At 37.6% G+C, this 18922-nt stretch overlaps 2 protein-coding genes across 2 annotated transcripts in view; both read right to left on the reverse strand.

Moving 5' to 3' along the window:
• LOC138146178 (NACHT, LRR and PYD domains-containing protein 10-like) overlaps nt 1-18922 on the reverse strand; it is a 294893-nt gene that overhangs the window by 207901 nt on the left and 68070 nt on the right. The window lies entirely within an intron of this gene.
• Nucleotides 1-18922, reverse strand: part of CSMD2 (CUB and Sushi multiple domains 2) — a 1071431-nt gene that overhangs the window by 160266 nt on the left and 892243 nt on the right. The gene's annotated exons all lie outside the window — the stretch shown is intronic.

Consider the following 18922-nt stretch of genomic DNA (forward strand, 5'->3'; position numbering starts at 1 on the left):
TAGTGACTTTTCTGAACTTAACTTGGTCAATCTCAGAGAGTGTGTGAGTGTGTGTGTGTGTGTGTGTGTGTGTATCTTCAGATGTAAATCCCAAGATAACTACATGGCATAAGAGGTGAAAATGCTTAATTTGGAATTAGGAAAACCTGAGTTCAAACCTAGCTTCAGAAACATTCTCATGGTATTTAACTTCTCTAAGCCTTAGTTTTCTTATCTGTAAAATGGGGATAACAATTGCATCTCCTTCACATGGTGGTTGTGAGAATAAAACAAATGAAATAACATTAACAGTATTATTTAAATCTTAAAATACTATGTAAAAAAATATACAGATAGGTAGGTGGATGGATGGATGGATAGACAGACAGACAGAGAGACAGACAGGTAACAGCCAGGTTACCACCCTAGTACTCTTTATTAAATATCTATACTCCTTCCAACTCACGCCAATGATAGTAGGTTGGGGTTTCCCTAAAGGAAGGGTTTTTTCACACTCCCTCAGAATGAGCAGTTATACTCCTACTATATAGCTCCTGAACTTCCAGATGGGAATTACAGGTGGATGCCTGTGCCTGGAAAAGTTGAAAGGACAGCCTCACAAAGTGATAGTAGGATTCTCCTGGTTCAATTTCTCTATTGCATTATTTCCTTTCTAAACAGGAAAATTTTCCCTCCTAGTTAATTCTGAGCCTGGCTAGGGCACCCTATGAATAATGTGGAACTTTGAAATATAAATGGTTATTCTAAAATAAATGATAACTCTGACTCTTAAGTGGAATCTGATAGTTTTAAGGAAGCTCAATCCTGGTATGCTTATGTCAGGTTAGCATATGCCCTGGAAGGGACAATCTTGATAATGTTATAAGCATGTCCCTCCTTTTTTCTTCCATAGCAAATTTATCTAACAAGGGCAGATGGATTGGAGAGTTTATATACATATGTGTGTGAGTGTGATATATACATATATATGTATATATATGTATATATGAAATGAACCCTATTGTTGAAATATTAAATAACTCTGAGTCACTATAATGGGATGCAACTATGAAAGAAGTCACTGCTTTTAGTTTTTCTACTCTGGATTTGTGGTTACCAACAGTTATATATTCACATAAAATTATATTCTTAAATTATCTCATCCTTTCTGGATGATTTGAGGATAATATGTATCCTCATGATATGACAATATGTCAAAAATGTGATGCAATAAAGATGTAAAAGTTTTGCATTATAATAGTTATATACTTCATTCCGAGAAAAAAGGAAAAAGGTCAGGTTGTTTTTTCTAAGAATGCAAATACACACACATTTAGCTTTAGATGTTTCTATTAAGAACAATGGCAACAGGACAAGTCTAAGATTAATTTTGTGAGGTTTGAAACTAGCTTTCACCACATGAATTATTTATTGGAAAAACAAATTTAGGAGGAACATTTCTCCATAACTGCCTTGAGAATAAGGCCTATTCCAGAATTCCCAAGGAAAATATTTCCAAGATGGCTACATGGAATAGCTAAGATCCAAGATGAATTAAACTGATTAAATGTATCTTAATCTGTAACTTGACTTTGTTTCCTTAAGGATATATTTGTTCAACTTTTATGACACTGAAGGAATTTTTAACTTTTTGTGACATTTGTAGCCTTATGTGGTCTTTCAATGTCTAGGAAAATCTCCTTGTATTGTATAGTGAACCTGGTACAAGTCTAAATCCCCTCATTTACAGCCCTGATGCTCACCCAATTTTATCCCTCTGACTTCCTTGCTACCAATCTGGTCCCTATTACTCCTTAAAGGAATTCTATCAAGCTCTTGATAAGATGAGCAGTGAAGGATATGCCTCCACTGATTCAGGTTATTTCAAACCTTAACCTAGCTATCTGCTTCTATAATTGTGTTTTTCCTAGTTTATGAATATTGGGCTTTAAGTCCAAAGCAGAGGAAACTGAGAAAACTTTGTTGCACTGTTTGAACCTAGCCCTGTGTGGCTGAGAAACAAGGCCTATTACTTAGCAGTCAGATTTATTTATTTAATGCTTTCCTCAGGATCTACATTATGTTGACCAGTCATATTCAAAGATAAATGTTAAGGAGTTTTATTTCCTACCACCCATATTAAGCAACCAAATGTGCCTTATCTGGAAACTGCCTCTGCGCTAGCTTTTTTCATTTGTTTAAATCTTGTATAGTATATAACTTACAGATATTCGGTGGGGTATGGGTCACAATTTTTTCAGCCCTCCCCTCTGCTAAATGACAATAAATTTATGTCTAAATTATTTAGTTTGGGGTTTTGTTCTCAGCTAACAAGGCCCAGTAGCAGTATTGCTGCATCAAAGAGTATGCATAGTTGTATGCTGTGCCCTTTGGGCATAGTTTAAAATTATTCTACAAAAGGGTTAGATTGTTTCACAATTGCACCAACAGTTCCACATTCTCTTCAGTATTTGTGATTTTGCTTTTCTGTCATGTTAGCCAATCTGATGGGTGTGAGGTGGCACCTCAGTGTAGTTTTCATTTGTATTTCTCTAGTTATGAGTGATTTGGAGCATTTTTTCATATGACTTTTGATAGCTTTGACTATTTCTGAAAACTGCCTGTTCATATCCTTTGACAATTCATCAACTGGGAAATGACTCTTATCAATTAACTCTTTAAAAAAAAGGAATTTCAGACAAACAAGAACAATGATTACCTAATCCATTCCACCAATGCATACATACACACACACACACACACACACACACATACACACAGAAATATATCTGGGGCACATTCCCCCACAAATGCACATAGTATGTTTGGAAACAAGTGGGCATCACAGGAACAAGGGACAGGTCAAAGCGCAAGACTGCTTAGAACTCTGGAACTTGAGCTGTTACAGAAATGACTTGCTGTCATTTCTTTGCGGCTGCTCCTCACATAATTCACCCAAGGGTAGGGAGATTATATATGTGTGTGCATGCATGCATGTGTGTGTGTATATACTGAACAGCGGCTCTGCTTCTAAGCCAGGCTGCTGCGCAGCTGAACTGCTTTTCTATAGATCCTGCTGCTGCTTTGCTGCTTAGCTGGATTGCTCTGCATGGTCCCTTGTAGCTGTTCTGCTCCTCCAGTGGATTAGCCCCCATGCACCAAGTTTGACACATCTTCTACCCAGTCAGGCCTCCCTGCTGCCAGGGTACTATTGCATGATTTCAGAGAGGGAAAAAAAGCATTATCTGAGGATTTGCAGGTCTCCACATCTACTCCTGAAAGGCTTCGCCCACCCAGGCAGCAGTTGGCAAGACATAAAGGTACAGTCTTGTCAATCTTCAAGATTTCCTTTGTTCAACCTTCCTTGTTGAGGTTAGGGTGCCTCGAAGACCTCCCTCTGCACTGACCAATCAGCCCATCACAAAATCCTCCCCTCTGCAAGCTCAGTTACAACCAGGACATGTACATTTGTCCTGCAGACACAAAAGAGTTTTTGAGTACAGTATCCTTTGTGATTATTTCCAAAGTTCTTCTAAAAACCATATGTCAATGGGCAGCTTGGACCCCTTCCTGGCCCCTCTAAGTCTCATAGAGATCTGTGCACTTTTCATTCAGCTAGATGGACAAAGTCAGAAGAGGGTCTCCCCCCAGACACACATGCAGTTAGGTTTATACCAATCCTCATGGGTGAGTCCAAAGAAAGATTAAAGCAGTCCCATGGGAGACATCCAGTCTACTGGTATTCTTCATTCCTTCCCTATAGCAGAGGCAGAGAAGTTCCTGAAAGACTGAGAGACCAACAGGGCAGATATCTGAAGCTGGGGCTCTGAGGCACTGGGGGACTAGCAGGGCAAGAATAGGCACTGCCAAGACCCAGGACAGAGGGAAACTGAAGGAACTGGTAGGTGCCATGAAAATACCCAGCCACTGTGAAACACATGAGATATGGTGCCAACCCCTGTCAGTTTACCCATTTCTTTCAAGTGCTTCTGAGTTTTGAACCTTAAAGTCCTTCCTTAATTCTTTCCCCAGTGAGGTTAAAGGACAGGATGATGAGAGTCTATGGATTATTTACAACTACCTTATCTTTCAATATATCACATTCCCATAAAAAGCAAATAATCTAAGTCTTATAAATTAAGTAAATTGGCTTCTGGAGGCTTCTCTAAGTAGGGAGAGAACTCAGAGCTAAGTTGAAAAATTTTCCTATTTGTTAACATGTTCTGAGTCATATATCTATATCTATAGAGAAACTGAGGCTAGTCAGGTTGCCCACTCTTGAAGAAGTCAGAGAGAAAAGTGGTTTCTTTGTGTGGAGTTGGGTATACCTTCTTTTGAGTGGAGTGGAAGCCCACTCACATCTGAATATTCCCTAGTATAGCCAGTGGGCCAGTGGTATGAGAGTAGTATCAACTGGCGGCGAAGATATATACTAGAATCCCTAACTGGTTAATTAATTACTTATGTCATGCCAGAGAGAGGACAGCATTTTAGCCTCCCTCTCTAAGGTAACTGGTGGTGCAATGAAGAGAGTGTAGGGCATGTAGGCTGGAAGACCTATATTTAAATCTAGCTTCTAACACTACCTGTGTGATACCAGGTAAGTCACATCACATCTATTGCCTCAATTTCCTCCAGTGTAAAATTGGGATAATAACAGTACCTATGTTATAGGGTTGTTGTGAGGATCAAATGAGATAATATTTGTAAAGTGTTAGTACTGTGCCAAGTATATAATAGACTCCCTCATTATGAGCATAAATGCTCATTCTCTTACTTTATTGAGTTAAGATTTTAGATTTAGCCTTCATTTCAGTATAAATGGACATTTAATTCCTATGTCTTACCTTCCTTTTAGCCCAATTCTTTTGCAAGGACAACCAAAAGAAGGAGATTCTGCCCTGTTTCAGCCCTCAAGGCCAGTCACAGACTAAGAAATTAGAGTCTGTTTCCTCTCACGTGAAACAAAACAAACTATCCCCAAGATCAGTGGTGGACAGGTTGTGAATCTAGCATGAACATGCATTTTCTGTATACACTAAGAATTTATGGGAAATGGCTCATATTCAAAAGTCTAGTTGCTGTACAAAGACTCCAATTCTCTTCTCAATGTGCCGACTGATTCTTTCCCCTACCTTTGTTCAGAAATATGGATGAAATAAAGCATTTTACTGATTTTTATTCTAAACTGTAAACAGTTTTTTGGCACAACAGTTACTTGGTTAAAATAATATCCTATTTCTCTTAAAGTTGCATAAATTAGGGGTATAAACTAGATGCCAAGAGATATAACTTCAACATCACAACTAAATGCACACTGATCTCACACCATAGCCCTCAAATCAGATAAATATGAATAGAATACATATGTATATAGATCATATCTGTGTTTAATTTTATCTATCTAGTCATCAATCTAAATGTTCTACCTTTTAATATGAGCCACATATGAATTCTTTATCTGTTGTTCACTGACCTAACTAAATATGGAGAGGATAATTACTAGAAAGGATTGATTGTTAATTAGGTAGTGAATGGCTTTGACTACATACACTCATGATGACCGTGCAATAAGAAACTGGGAGTTGGGAAGGCATTTATAATTTATTTTGCTGAAGTGAATGAAAAATAAATGAAATCACGAATCATTTGAAGTATCTATACTTTTTATCTAAAATAATTATATATGTAATCTTAGAATCAGAGAATCCTCTCTGCAGAATCTCTGACAGGTATTCATCCAACTAGTTCTGGAACAAATAATTCAAGCAAAAACTACTTTTCAAGGCAGCCCATCCTTCAACTAGAGAACACAATGATCAAAATATTCTTCCTTATAGTGAACTAAAATCTTCCTCTCTTTGGTCTCCAATCATCTCTTTTCAAAGCTAATTCCAATTGTAATTTCTTGCTTTCTCAGTGTAGGGAGTTAGGGTTAATGGTAGGATGGGAGAAAAGGGAGATTGGAGGAAACAAGTAAGGGACTAAAAATAAAATAGAATTTAAAAGATTAATAGAAAATTTCATCAACAGTTCCTCATATGGCATAGATATATAAATATGAAGCAAAGTAACATTATACTTAAATTTACTTTCTCATCCCCAAGGTGAATTATAAAAGGTTTCCTTTAAACAGCTCCTTGGTATGTCTAATAGCCACTAATAATCAGTTAAATATACTAAATATTATGAAAATTATGTCCAGTACAACCTATACTGAACTGCGTATCTTCCCAGTAAGGCTGGGTGACAAGGAAGGAAGGGAATGAATCTGGAATTGAAAGTTTTAAAATCAAATATTCAAATATATGTATATATGTGTGTATATATATTTATACATATATATACTATTATTAATACCATCTTATATGTAATTGGGAAATAAGATATACAGGTACTGAGGCATAGAGACCCACTGGAAAAGTCGAAAGGGGTATGGGAGAAAATATGGGAGAGAGCAGATTGGAGGAGGGGATATCCTGTGGGACTGCTATTTTGGGGGAGTGGGTAGGGGAAAAACGGGGAGAAAATTTGTAACTCAAAATCTAGTGGAAACGAATGATGTAAATCAGAAGTTAAAAAAGCATTAAAAAAAAAGAAAATTATGTCCAAAGGAAAACAGTTTATTAATGTGTAGACTGCAGTTAGTCTGTAAGCACAGTGAGGAGAATATTAAATGAATGAGAACAGTTCAGAAACTCACTAGGTATATGACTCATTTTTGCTTATATCCATTTATTTAAGGGTAATATTGGAGTAGAATAGGGAGAAGAGAGAGGCAGGTCCCTAAGTTTTTATACATAAATAAACTTCACAGAATTATAGAATTTTAGGGCTGGAAGGATCTTGTTCAATCTGTATACAAAAGTAACCCCCACAATGGTATATTTGACAAATGATTATCCAGCCTCTGCCTGAAGTCTTGCAGTGAGGAAGAAATTGCCACCTTCTGAGTGGCACGCTTTTGGAAATTTCTCTCCAATTGTTATGTTTTTCTTGACATATAACCTAAATCTCTCTTTCCAACTTTCCTACTTTGGTCCTATATTTTGCCAACTGGGGCTAACCAGAACAAGCCTGCACTTCAAGACAGCTCTTCCAATGTTTGAAGATAGATATCATGTCCCTTCTGAGACTTCCTCTAGTCTTTCAACTGTTCCTTATCATGTGTCCTTACCATACTGAATGTTCTCCAGCTTAGCAATGTCCTCCTTAAAATGTGGTGCGCAGCTGGGTGATTGCTATAGGTTGGGACTGCTATAGTAGTAATTGATCTGCGTTATTCTCCTGGGAGCCCTTTCACAGATTGTTATGAACCTGACACATACAATTATCTCACCTGAATAAAGAAAGAAGGGGAAAGCTTCCTCAATAGCATTTCCGGGACTCATACCTTCTTATTTTTATAAGATGGCCATTGAGAGAAGTTATTATTTTGCTATTATGTTAACAACTAATTATAAAATTAGGATTAAGTTTTCATTTACCCTGTTTCCTCATTCAGGCTGGACTATCTGTAGGTCAGTCAGCCAGTCTCTGAAGGGCATGGCTGATAGTGGAGATTGCCTTAATCCTTTGGGTACATGCTCTTGGATCTTGGGCAGGACCCTATCTAACTAGAAAATCTCACTTCTGTTTAAAGTGCAAACAGAATCTAATGTAGGTGAATTCTTTCCCTGAGGGTTAAGCCCACATCCTTGCACCCCTCCGCTGAAGTTTAGGGTGACCCAATTCATGAAGGAGAAGACTGACCAGAGTGGTCTGGGTGGAGGTGGATTCCTCAGTCCAGAATGCTAGAGGTGACTGAGTCTCATAATCAAGCCCTGTTCTCAGCAGGAGGAGCTTATGACATTTTAATTAACTGTTTACCAATCACGGTTGATTTTTACCTGTCAGGGGTACCCCCTTTTCCAAAAGTATATTAAGGGTTCTAGTCTTTTCATGTCTTGGTTTTTTGTTACCAAGGAAACCACTGACCATCAATTTACTGATTATTAGCTAGACTAATTAATAAAATATTAATTACCCAGAAATTTTGTTTCTCAGGTTTTTCATTCACCACATCATTTTATTGTTCACTTCAATAGACAAAGCTGCATTCTCCTATGAGATCCCTAAATCATGTAACAAAATACTTGCTCAATATTCTTATTATCTTAAAGTTAAATTATGCTAGTTCTAACAGCAGGGCCCAGATTTTGGTAGCCAAGAACTAATGCTACTAAATCTAATAACATCTCTTTCAGATGTATGAGTGAACCACTTGGGGAGGAAGAATAGTGTAGTACAAAGAGTTCTGAACACAAAGATGCAGAACCTGAGTTCAAGTCTCAGTCCTACCACTTAATTGTGCAACTTTGGCAAGTCACTTAACCTTTCTTATACCAGTTTCCTCAACTGCAAAAATGAATGAGGATAGAATAGATGACCACTAATTTCCTTTCCAGTTCTAGATCTTTGGTGTTATGATACTATTTAGTAATGGTTAAAAAACAGAAAAGTATATCAGTGAAACAGACTGAATAGGCAAGAATCAGTAACAATCATACTATAAAACTAAATGTTTGATAAACCCAAGGACAATCTAAGTAGGGAAAATCTCCCTATTTGATAAGAATTGCTTAGAACACTTAAAAGCTGTTAGGTAAAAAAAAAAGGTTTAGGTCAATGTCTTATTTTAATTTATAAGTAGCTTATAAAAAATCTTCTCATTTACAACTGGATCCTATGTCCCAAGCTGCCATCTTGTATGCTCCAAAGACAAGGGGATATATTCTAAAGAATGTTTGCCAGCCTGAGTATCGTGGATACATTTCCTGGACAGGGCTCCCACCAAGTTTTGAAGAGAATTTCAAAAAAATGTTAAAAGTTTGGCTACTGCACACCAATCACTCAGTTCCCAATGAACATACAAATCAAAATATTAAACAGTGTTTATGCTGGTATATCACATGCTTATATCATTAGTTTCTGTCCATGGCATAATTTGCCAAGCATGATATGATTAATATTACCCTTGAAAACTCATCCTTGCAAGTGGCTATTATTATTAAGAAATTTTTGTTTGACTTTATATATATCCATATATGTACCTGGCAGATATTTCAGGAAATTGATAAATGACAGATTTGGTGATCTGGGAAGAGTACCTGTAGGGGGAATCTAGGCTTGAAGGCAAGATGGGACTGACAACAAACGCTCTAAGGTGGGAGACCAGTAACCAGGACACATATATTTCAAAGAATCAGAATCACAGAATTTCAGAGTTAGAAGGGACTTCAGTAGAATTTACTCCAATCCACATATACAAAAGAATTTCCTCATATAATATATCTCATCAGCTGTCATCCAGCTTTTGACTGAAGATAAGGTACTGCATTCTACTTTTGGATAAATTTTTACTTAAATCAATTCTCTTTGTAACATCTATTCAATTAAAATAAGTTTATTCCTTGTTCTATGTGACAAATACTTGAACATAGCTAGCACATGCCCTCCTAGTCTTCTCTTCTTCAAGATAAACATATCCAGTTCTTTCAACCAATGATCGGGATCCTTTGTGGCAAAGCAGAAAGAGTACTCTGTTTAGTAACAGAGGGCCTGAATCCTGCACCACTTACTACATATATAACCTTGGGCAAATTACTTAACCTCTCTGGGACTCAGTTTTTGCTTTTATAAAATGATGTGCTAAGATTAGATTTTCTCTAAGCTCCCCACAGCCCTAAATCTATAATTCTATGATCTTGTAAATTTGAGAACATTCACCATTCTGATATGGAACTATCATTAGTACAATTTCCTAGGACATAGGTCATCACATGCTTTAGATGACATATGCTTAGGCCAATTAATCATAACTTGGCATATGAATCTATTGATTTGTGAACTATGATAATGACAGGACTAGAAGACATGCTTAATCATTCAGGATTTATACCTCAAATAGACATATTCTTCCCAATTCCCAGTGAAACAATAGAACATCCTTCAATGTAGTTAGAATCAAGAGATAAGTTTGATATGCAAGAAACTTTGGATTACTAAAGAAAAGGGGATACTATCTAATCAACTGGAAGATGTACAGACGGGAGAACCACAAATAGGAATTAGTCAAAAATGTTCCTATCCCATCCCAATTTGTAAACTTTCATCACCAGTACCTGGGAAGGCCCAAGAAAGACAAAAAGGTGTCAGACAAGAATATTCTAAGAACTATAGTGAGCAAAAACAGTAAAATTGGGTTGGCCAATTATATGAATGAGAAAACAGAAGTTAACTATACATGCATTGCACTGGAATGCTATTATTGACATTTATAGGTGACAGGTGGCTGAAAGTCTTAAGGAAAAGGAAGAACTGTGACTGCCAAGAGATAAGGTCACAAATGTGCCAAGGTCACAAATATGGAGAATTTTTATAAATTTAGTTATTTACAGAGATTAAGACTTTGACATATTTCATAAAATTCAGAAAGGGTATAGTTACAATATTTGGGATCTGTGGGAAAATTCTGATTCAATGAATCATGGCAGAATGATAAGAGAAGTGTATTAGGTCTGATTCTATCACTCCCTAGGTGATGCAATACAGTATTAAAACTGGAGTCCAGAAGACTGAATTCAAAGCTGATATGTACCTCAGGTATGTACTAGCTGTGTGATCGTGAGAAAGTCATTTAATCGCCATCTGCCTCAGTTTCCTCATCTGTAAACTAAAGGTAATAATTCACCTACCTGCCAGGGATTTGGGGAAGATAAAATGAGATACTATCTGTAAAGCACTTTGCAAACTTTCAAGTATGATATAAATGCTAGCTATTATTATTAATTTTTTTGTTTGAGTCTATACATACCTCCCTAAATAATTTCCATCCATCAATCCTAGATCTACCTTCTAAGGCCAAACGGCTAGCAGAAATCTAACCTCTCAGACACACTACCATCTTTTAAAGATATAAAGGCAGTGATATCTTATTCCCCCCCTATTAAACACTTTTAATACCTTCAATAACTCTTAATGTGAAATTATTTAGCTACATTAAGGATAAGACGTAGATGAAAGAAAGACTAGAACTACTTCTTGGACTGCTGGTGGAGTTGTGAACTAACCCAGCCATTCTGGAGAGTAATATGGAACTATGCCAGGGCTATAAACCTGCATATCCTTTGATCCAGCAACACCACTGTCGGTCTGTATCCTAAAGAGATTTAAAAAAAGGAGAACAGGGGAAAAAACCTACTCGTACAAAGATATTTGTGGCAACTCTTTTTGTGGTAGCCAAGAACTGGAAATCAAGGGGATGCCCATCAACTGGGGAATGGCTGGACAAGTTATGGTATATGACTGTGATGGATTATCATTGTACCATAAGAAACGATGAGCAGGATGTTCTCAGAAGAACCTGGAAAGACTTATATGAACTGATGAAAAGTGAATTAAGCAAAACCAGGAGAACACTGTACAATGATCCAAGAAAATCCCAAAGGCCTCCTGATAAAAAAAAAAAGTGCTATCTGCCACCGGGGGGGAAGGTGGGGAATGATATTGTCTGAATACAGAATAAAGCATACTATTTTTCTTTCTTTCTGTTCAAGTCTTCTTGTACAAAATGACTAACATGAAAATGTTTTACATGACTACACATGTATAATATTTATCAGATGCTTACTGGCTTTGGGAGGGAAGGGTAGAGTTTGAAACTCAAAACTTTTTTTAACGTTAAAAATTGTTTTAACATATAATTGGGAAAATTTTTTTAAAAGAACTGCTGCTTGGGGTAGATGAAGTAAGAGTGAGATGACAAAATTATTCAGCCCTGATTTTGCTTCTGTTCATGAGAAATGACTTGGATAAAGATATAGAAAGAATAGTTATCAAATGTGCAAGTGGCAGAAAACTGAATAGGAAAGATAATATCATGGATAATAGTAACAGGACCTCACAATCGATAGACAACTTGAACAACTAAACAAAATCAATGATATAAATTTTAATAGAGATATCTATGGAAGCACAGGAGGGGAGAAACTTGGGTTCACAAAGGATCATATTTAAAAATGTATTAGGATAAAAACTTCTTTGGCAGATAATATTGCTTACAGCTTTATTAGACAAACTGATAAGTTTGGGAAACAGTTTCTGCAAAACTAAGACAGCTGAATGGTGTATTGTTTAGAACACTGGAATTAAAGTTGGAAAGACCCGAATTCAAATCTTGCATGAGACACTAGATGTAGGACTTTGAGCAATTTACATAACTCCACCTCAGACTTAGTTTCCTCACTTATAAAATAGGGATAATAATACACCTACCTGGCAGGGATCAAATGAGATAATAATTGTAAAGCACTTAGCACAGGATTTGACACATAGTAGGCACTCCATTAATGCTAGCTACTACCTTAGGGGAAGTTGTAGAAATCAAATGAGATAGCACATAGAGAGTACTTTTCAAATCTTAAGAGTCCTACATAAATGCTACCTGTTAACATGAATGCATTCATAAAAAAGGAGTACAAAAGCATATAGGGGGACAGTCAGCATTGAGATGTCTGCTAGGGCTGAGAATTTCCTGAGTATCGAAAAAGCTGCTAAAGGAAGAGGAATAGGCCATTGTAAGGCCAGTTACTTATAAGTCACCTAGGTTAAGCTAGCTTTTCCAGTTGAGTAACACCTTAGAAATAACAAAGATGATCTTATGGTTAGCTAATGGAAGGCAGTTTTCAAAATGGAAGTTCTTAAGTTAAACTAGTTCCTACAAAGTTGATAAGGACTTACAGTGATGCTGGTTAAAAAAAAAAAAAGTAATGTGGTTTTAGGTTTCACTAAAAAAAAACCCTGGAAAACAAGGGAGGGGATGTCTTCACCATTTGTGCTAATCATTCTAAAACTAGATTTTGTATTATTAAAGGCATAATTTTGGAGTACTTTAGGTACAAAAACTAAGAATCAACATGAATTCATCATCCAAATTTATAATTTTAATCTTATTTTTCTGATAAGGTAATTAATCATACTAGTATACCATCATATCATATGTAATGGTAAGCATTGTACAAATATTATTTCTTTGATCCTCACAACAAACCTGGGGTATAAGTGCTGTTATTATCCACATTTTATAGATGAGGTAACTAAGAAAAACAGAAGTTAAGTGAATTTTCCAGGACTGTACAACTATTTAGTGTCTGAGGCCACATTTGAACTCAGGTCTTCCTGATTCCAGGCCTAACACTCTATCCACTACAACACCTGGCTGCCTTGATTTCCATGAAGCATGTGACAAAATTTCTGTGTTTACTTGCAGATAAGATGTAAAAATATAAGTGGATTCAGTTAGATGAACTCAGAACTGACTGAATGACTAGACAAGGTGTTGGCTCTTTCTTATGTGGACATTTTCTTTTTTGAAAGAGGCAGATAAAGGATATTCACTGGGAAAAGCAATTTCAGATAATTCTAAGTCTCTGGGAGAAAACAGCCCCACAGAGAAATATAAGAAGAAGACTTGATTGAAAGCAGGTCAGAAGTAAGAGCAATGATTGATAGTTTCAGTTCATTGTTGCCCAACAGAAGATTTGAATAGAACTGTTTGTAGGATTTGGGAATATTGCTGGGAAACTTCTTGTCAAAGAATTGTTTTGGAACAGTGGAACTCTTTACGATAACCTTTACATATGATAGGAATGTAGATTTAAGGTTTCTCCATCTGAATCAGAATGAAGGAAGCCCTGATATGAGCCTTTGAAGCCAGGGAATAGAAGCTGAAAGTGTAAGTGAAATGAAAAGAGAAGACAAGAAAAGCAGCATACAGAAGGGAAAAGCCACAGAACACAGAATAAACAGAGACTGAGGAAGAGTAGCTGAACTGAGAGCTGAGAAAAGAATCTAGAGCCTATACTGCCCCTTTGACTAGCTGAGAGAAAATGACAGAATTTACAGCTATGAGCTCCTTAGGTGTGGGGGAAAATAGGATGCTGGGACCTCATTGGAGGAAAGATGAATCGTCTGAAGTGAGTGAAGAGCTGGCTGGGTTTGTCATCTTTGCTCTTTAGCTCCATCTACACTTTGAGAGAAGAAAACTCCTAAGAGACATAAGTACATTGCTACCACTACCTTCTTTGCCTGGAAAGGGAAAAACTCAGAGCCCAAAGAGCAGACTCAAATAATACTTTGGATTATAGGCTTAAAGGGAATTACTTGTTACTGTGTGAGGGTCAGGCTGCTATTTTACTAAAATGGCTAAACACTGTTTCCATAGCCCAAGTATAGTAAAGTGATTTTATCTAGAAGAATAATGGAGAGGCCAAAAGGAGGAACAGTCACTCCCACCTGATGACACGGAGTACAGACTATTCCCGTAAGAGAACAAGGATATTAAGAACGGCAAGCCAGAGTTGTGAACGTCCCCAGGCACAATGGCTTCCTCCACTCATGCCTTACTGCAAGGTTTCTGTAAGTTTATGCCCACTCCCTGAAATCTATACTGGGTGTACTGGTGGTCGAAGATGATTCAGGTTTATGAGAGAATTATTCTATTTTTATTATTGCTGCTTTTGCTGTCCTCTAAGCAAATGTTGTATTATGATTATCTTGCTTTTTCTTCTTATAATGAATGTTTCATATCTGAGTCAATGATGTATCACTATGACTAATTTATGTAAATGGAAAGCAAGCCACAATTCATGAGTTATAGTTGTCAGTAGTAGGAGAGTGTATCACTCTTACAAGAGGGTTATTCTTCATACATAAGAGTTGAGTGGTAAATATGTGGTTGCTCATGACCACTCCTATCCCCAGAAAAACTCTCCAGTCCTGCCAATGAGTTCAGATTTCTGTGAGCCAATCCAGAAAAAGAAAGGTAGATTGGTTAATGATAGTACCACACATCGACTACAACTTAAGCTAAGGATTATTCATTAACAGTTTGATATCAATTTCAGAAAGGCTTTTAACAGAATATCCCAATGATTTTTCTTTGGCTTTGGATAATTCAATATTTTCAAAAATGACTTTTAGTGAAATTATAAATGGCATGCTTGTCAAGCTTGCAGAAGAACCAAAGATGAAAAAGATAGCTAACATTAGATGACAGAATCAAGAGATGGGGAATAAGATGTAAGATGAAATCTAATAAGAATAAAGGTGATTTCACCATTAGCCTTCAAATAATCAGCTGCACAAGTACAGGCTGGACTCCTCCAAGAAGGGCGTTAGACAATAGCTCCTGTAAAAAAAAGTCTTGGAGGAGTTAGTGAACTTGAAGTTTAAGATGAATTAAAGGTGGAATGGAAGCCAAAAAGCTACTGTCAGTCTAGGTTAAAAAGAGGCATGATGTCCAGAATGAGGAAGGTGGTGGTTTCATTGTGTTCTACCTTAGTCAAATCACATTAAAAATACTGTGATCCATTCTTTGTGCTATAAGTAAGGAAAATACACTGACAACCTGGAATGCTTCCAAAGAGTGACCCACATTTTGGGAGTGGGGTAGAACTAGGGACAGTACAATATAAGGTTATATTAAAGGAACTGGGGATCAGTAAACACAAGAGAAGGGAAACACAATAGCTGATTGTGAAGGGCTAACATGAAAGAGAGAATAGATTTGATTGGCTTTGCTCTCATTGGGCAGAATAAGCAGCTCCAGGTGAACACTGCAGAGGCATATCTCTACTTGATATGATGAAGAACTTCCTAGGAAAAAGAGTTTCCTAAAAATGCCCAGCATCGAGAAGGGTCAAGATGGCGGAGAAGAAGCATGACCTCCAAGCGGCTCCGGCTTCCACCTTCCCCAATCAATGTAAAAAGTGGACTCTGAACAAACTTTGGAGCTGCAGAACCCATAAAATAGCACAGAGAAGCTAACCTTCCACTGAGGACAGCACAGCAGGCCAGCAGGTATCCGCTAACACAACACTCTGGGAGCTGAGCCCAGGCCCCCAGTGAGCCAGAGGTTTTAGCCCCAGGGCGGGTCTGACCAGCTGCCTGCAGGAGGGACTCCAGATCAGCAGCAGCTGTGGCCCTTTCCAGATTTATCAACACATAGATGCTAAGGACAAAGTGAGAAGTCAGTGCAATCTGGACTTTAGGACACAGTAAGAGGGAGTACATCGGCTTTTGCCCCCAGGGGAAGAAGCTGCTGAGATGCTGGCACAGCCAGGCCACATTGCAGCTTCAGCTTCTGGCCTGCAGAGTGTAGGGGGACCAAGCGACCAATCTGAGGGGTATTCGCTTTTGCTTTAACCTGCTTGGATCTGGATTGCAGTCTAGGGTAGAGGTCCTGGGGTGTGTGTCCAGTTTGCCAGAGTGTGTGGAGACCTCAGAGAGGGCACCCATTTAATACCTCCGGCAACTGAGAAAACCTCAGCATTTGGGACAAAAGCTTCCCTGTCTGGTGGCAGAGTCCTACTGTGGCAAAAAGCCCAGGGGTCAAGTGACTGAGGGGCGACATGACCAGGCAAAGGAAACAAAGCAGACAGAAGATTACAACATTAGACTCCTACTTTGGGGGACAAAAAGGAGCAAAGCTGGAACAGGAGGAAGACAGTGAAGTCAGAACTCCTGCACCAAAAGCTTCAAAGGAAAATATGAGCTGGTTACAGGCCATAGAGGACCTTAAGAAGCAGATAAGAGAAGTGGAGGAAAAATTGGGAAAAGAAATGAGAACAATGCAAGAAAATTACAAAATGAGAGTCAACAGCCTGACTGAGGAAAATACACCTTAAAAAACAGACTAACTCAAATGGCAAAAGAGGCTCAAAAAGGCAATGAGGAGAAGAATGCCTTAAAAAGCCGAATTTTCCAGATGGAAAAAGAATCTCAAAAGCTCAATGAGGAGAATAATTGCTTCAGAATTACATTGTAGCAAATGGAAGCTAATGACTTTATGAGAAATCAAGATGCTATTAAACAGATCCATACAAATGAAAGAATAGAAGGCAATGTGACATATCTCATGGAAAAAACCACTGACCTGGAAAATACATCCAGGAGAGATAATTTAAAAATTATTGGACTACCTGAAAGCCATGATCAAAGTTAAGAACCTAGAAATCATCCTCCAGTAAGTTCTCAAAGAAAACTGCCCTGATGTTTTAGAACCAGAGGGCAAAATAGAGGTTGAAAGAATACACCGATCACCTCCTGAAAAAGATCCCAAAAAGAAAACTGGTAGGAATATTATAGCCAGGTTCCAGAATTCCCAGATTAAGTAGAGAATATTACAAGCAGCCAAGAAGAAAGAATTTGAATATTGTGGAAACACAATCAAGATAACCCAGGATCTGGCAGCTTCTACACTGAGGCATCGAAGGGCTTGGAATATGATATTCCAGAGGTCAAAGGAGCTGGGATTAAAACCAAGAATCACCTACCCAGCAAAACTCAGTATCATGTTTCAGGGGAAAATGTGGTCATTCAGTGGAATAGAGGACTTTCAAGCATTCTTGATGAAGAAACCAGAGGTGAATAGAAAATTTGACATTCAGATACAAGAAGCAAGAGAAACATGAGAAGCTAAACAAGGAAAAGAAATCATAAGAAACTTATCAAAGTTGAACTATTAACATTCCTAAATGGAAAAACAATAATTGTAACTGATGAAACTTTTCTCAGTATGAAAGTAGTTGAAGGGAATAGAAATATATATGTCTATATATGAGGGTATATGGGCATATGAATACATATGTAAATGTGTGTATATATGTTTACAGTTATACTTAGAGGGCACAGGACCAATTTAACAGGAATGGATGATACTTAAAAGGTGAAATTAATAGGTGAGAGAGGAATATAATGAGAGGAGATGGGGAGAGACAGAATGGGGTAACCTATCTCATATAGAAGAGGTAAGGGAAAATGGTTACAATGGAGGGAAAGGATAGGAAGGCAAAAAGGAATGGGTCAACTTTATTCCCATTAAATTTGGCTGGGTGAGGGAATGAAATACACACTTAATAGGGTATCTTACCCTACAGGAGAGTATGGGCAAAGGGGATGAGAGGGAAGGCAGGCTGGGGTGAAGGGAAGTTGCAAGCACCCACTTTTGAAAAGGGACGGGATCAAAGTAGATAATAGAACAAGTGGGAGGTGGGATAGAAGCGAGGGAAATATAGTCAGTCTTTTACAATATATCTACTATGTTATTGTTTTGCATTAGCCACACATGTACAACCTATACTGAACTGCTTATCTTCCCAATAAGGGTGGGTGACAAAGGGAGGAAGGGAATGAATCTGGAATTCAGTTTTAAAATCAAATACTCAAATATATATATATATGTGTGTGTGTACATATATATATACTATTATTAATAATATTTTACATGTAATTGGGAAATAAGATATACAGGCCACTGGGGCATAGAGATCCACTGGAAAAGTCAAAAGGGGTATGGGAGAAAATATGGGAGAGAGCAGATTGGAGGAGGGGATATCCTGTGGCACTGCTATTTTGGGGCGGTGGGTAGGGGAAAAATGGGGAGAAAATTAGTAACTCAAAATCTGGCTGAAACAAATGATATAAATCAGAGTTAAATAAAGCATTTGAGAAATGAAAAAAAAAAATGCCCAGCATCCACTTTGGACAGTCATGTGTCTCCCACTTTGTAAGTTTTCAAGCAGAGGCTGGATGAAACCCATGTTGGGAGACAAGTTGCCATTATCTTCACAGTGACCTTTTTGCTTGTGTTCATCATGGGCACAGTGTGATGATCAAGAATCCCATGAAATGAGTTTTCCTTTTGCCTTTGGGCATATAATGAAATCAACTCTGCCAATTCCTGTATTAATTGCTGTAAAAAATTGCGAGCTGTGTTTCCATTTAGCCGCTGCTTCTGTGCATTATGTCTAATACTTCTAGTGTTATGTCAACTTGTTAGTTAGAAAAATATTTAGAGATTACCAAGAGTTAATGTTTATAGAACATAAGAATTGTGTAATTT

Source organism: Petaurus breviceps, unplaced genomic scaffold, assembly GCF_028583685.1.
Source record: "Petaurus breviceps papuanus isolate PSGF00001 unplaced genomic scaffold, PetGlider_PUasm1.0 90760, whole genome shotgun sequence".
In the NCBI taxonomy this organism is placed as follows: Eukaryota; Metazoa; Chordata; class Mammalia; order Diprotodontia; family Petauridae; genus Petaurus; species Petaurus breviceps.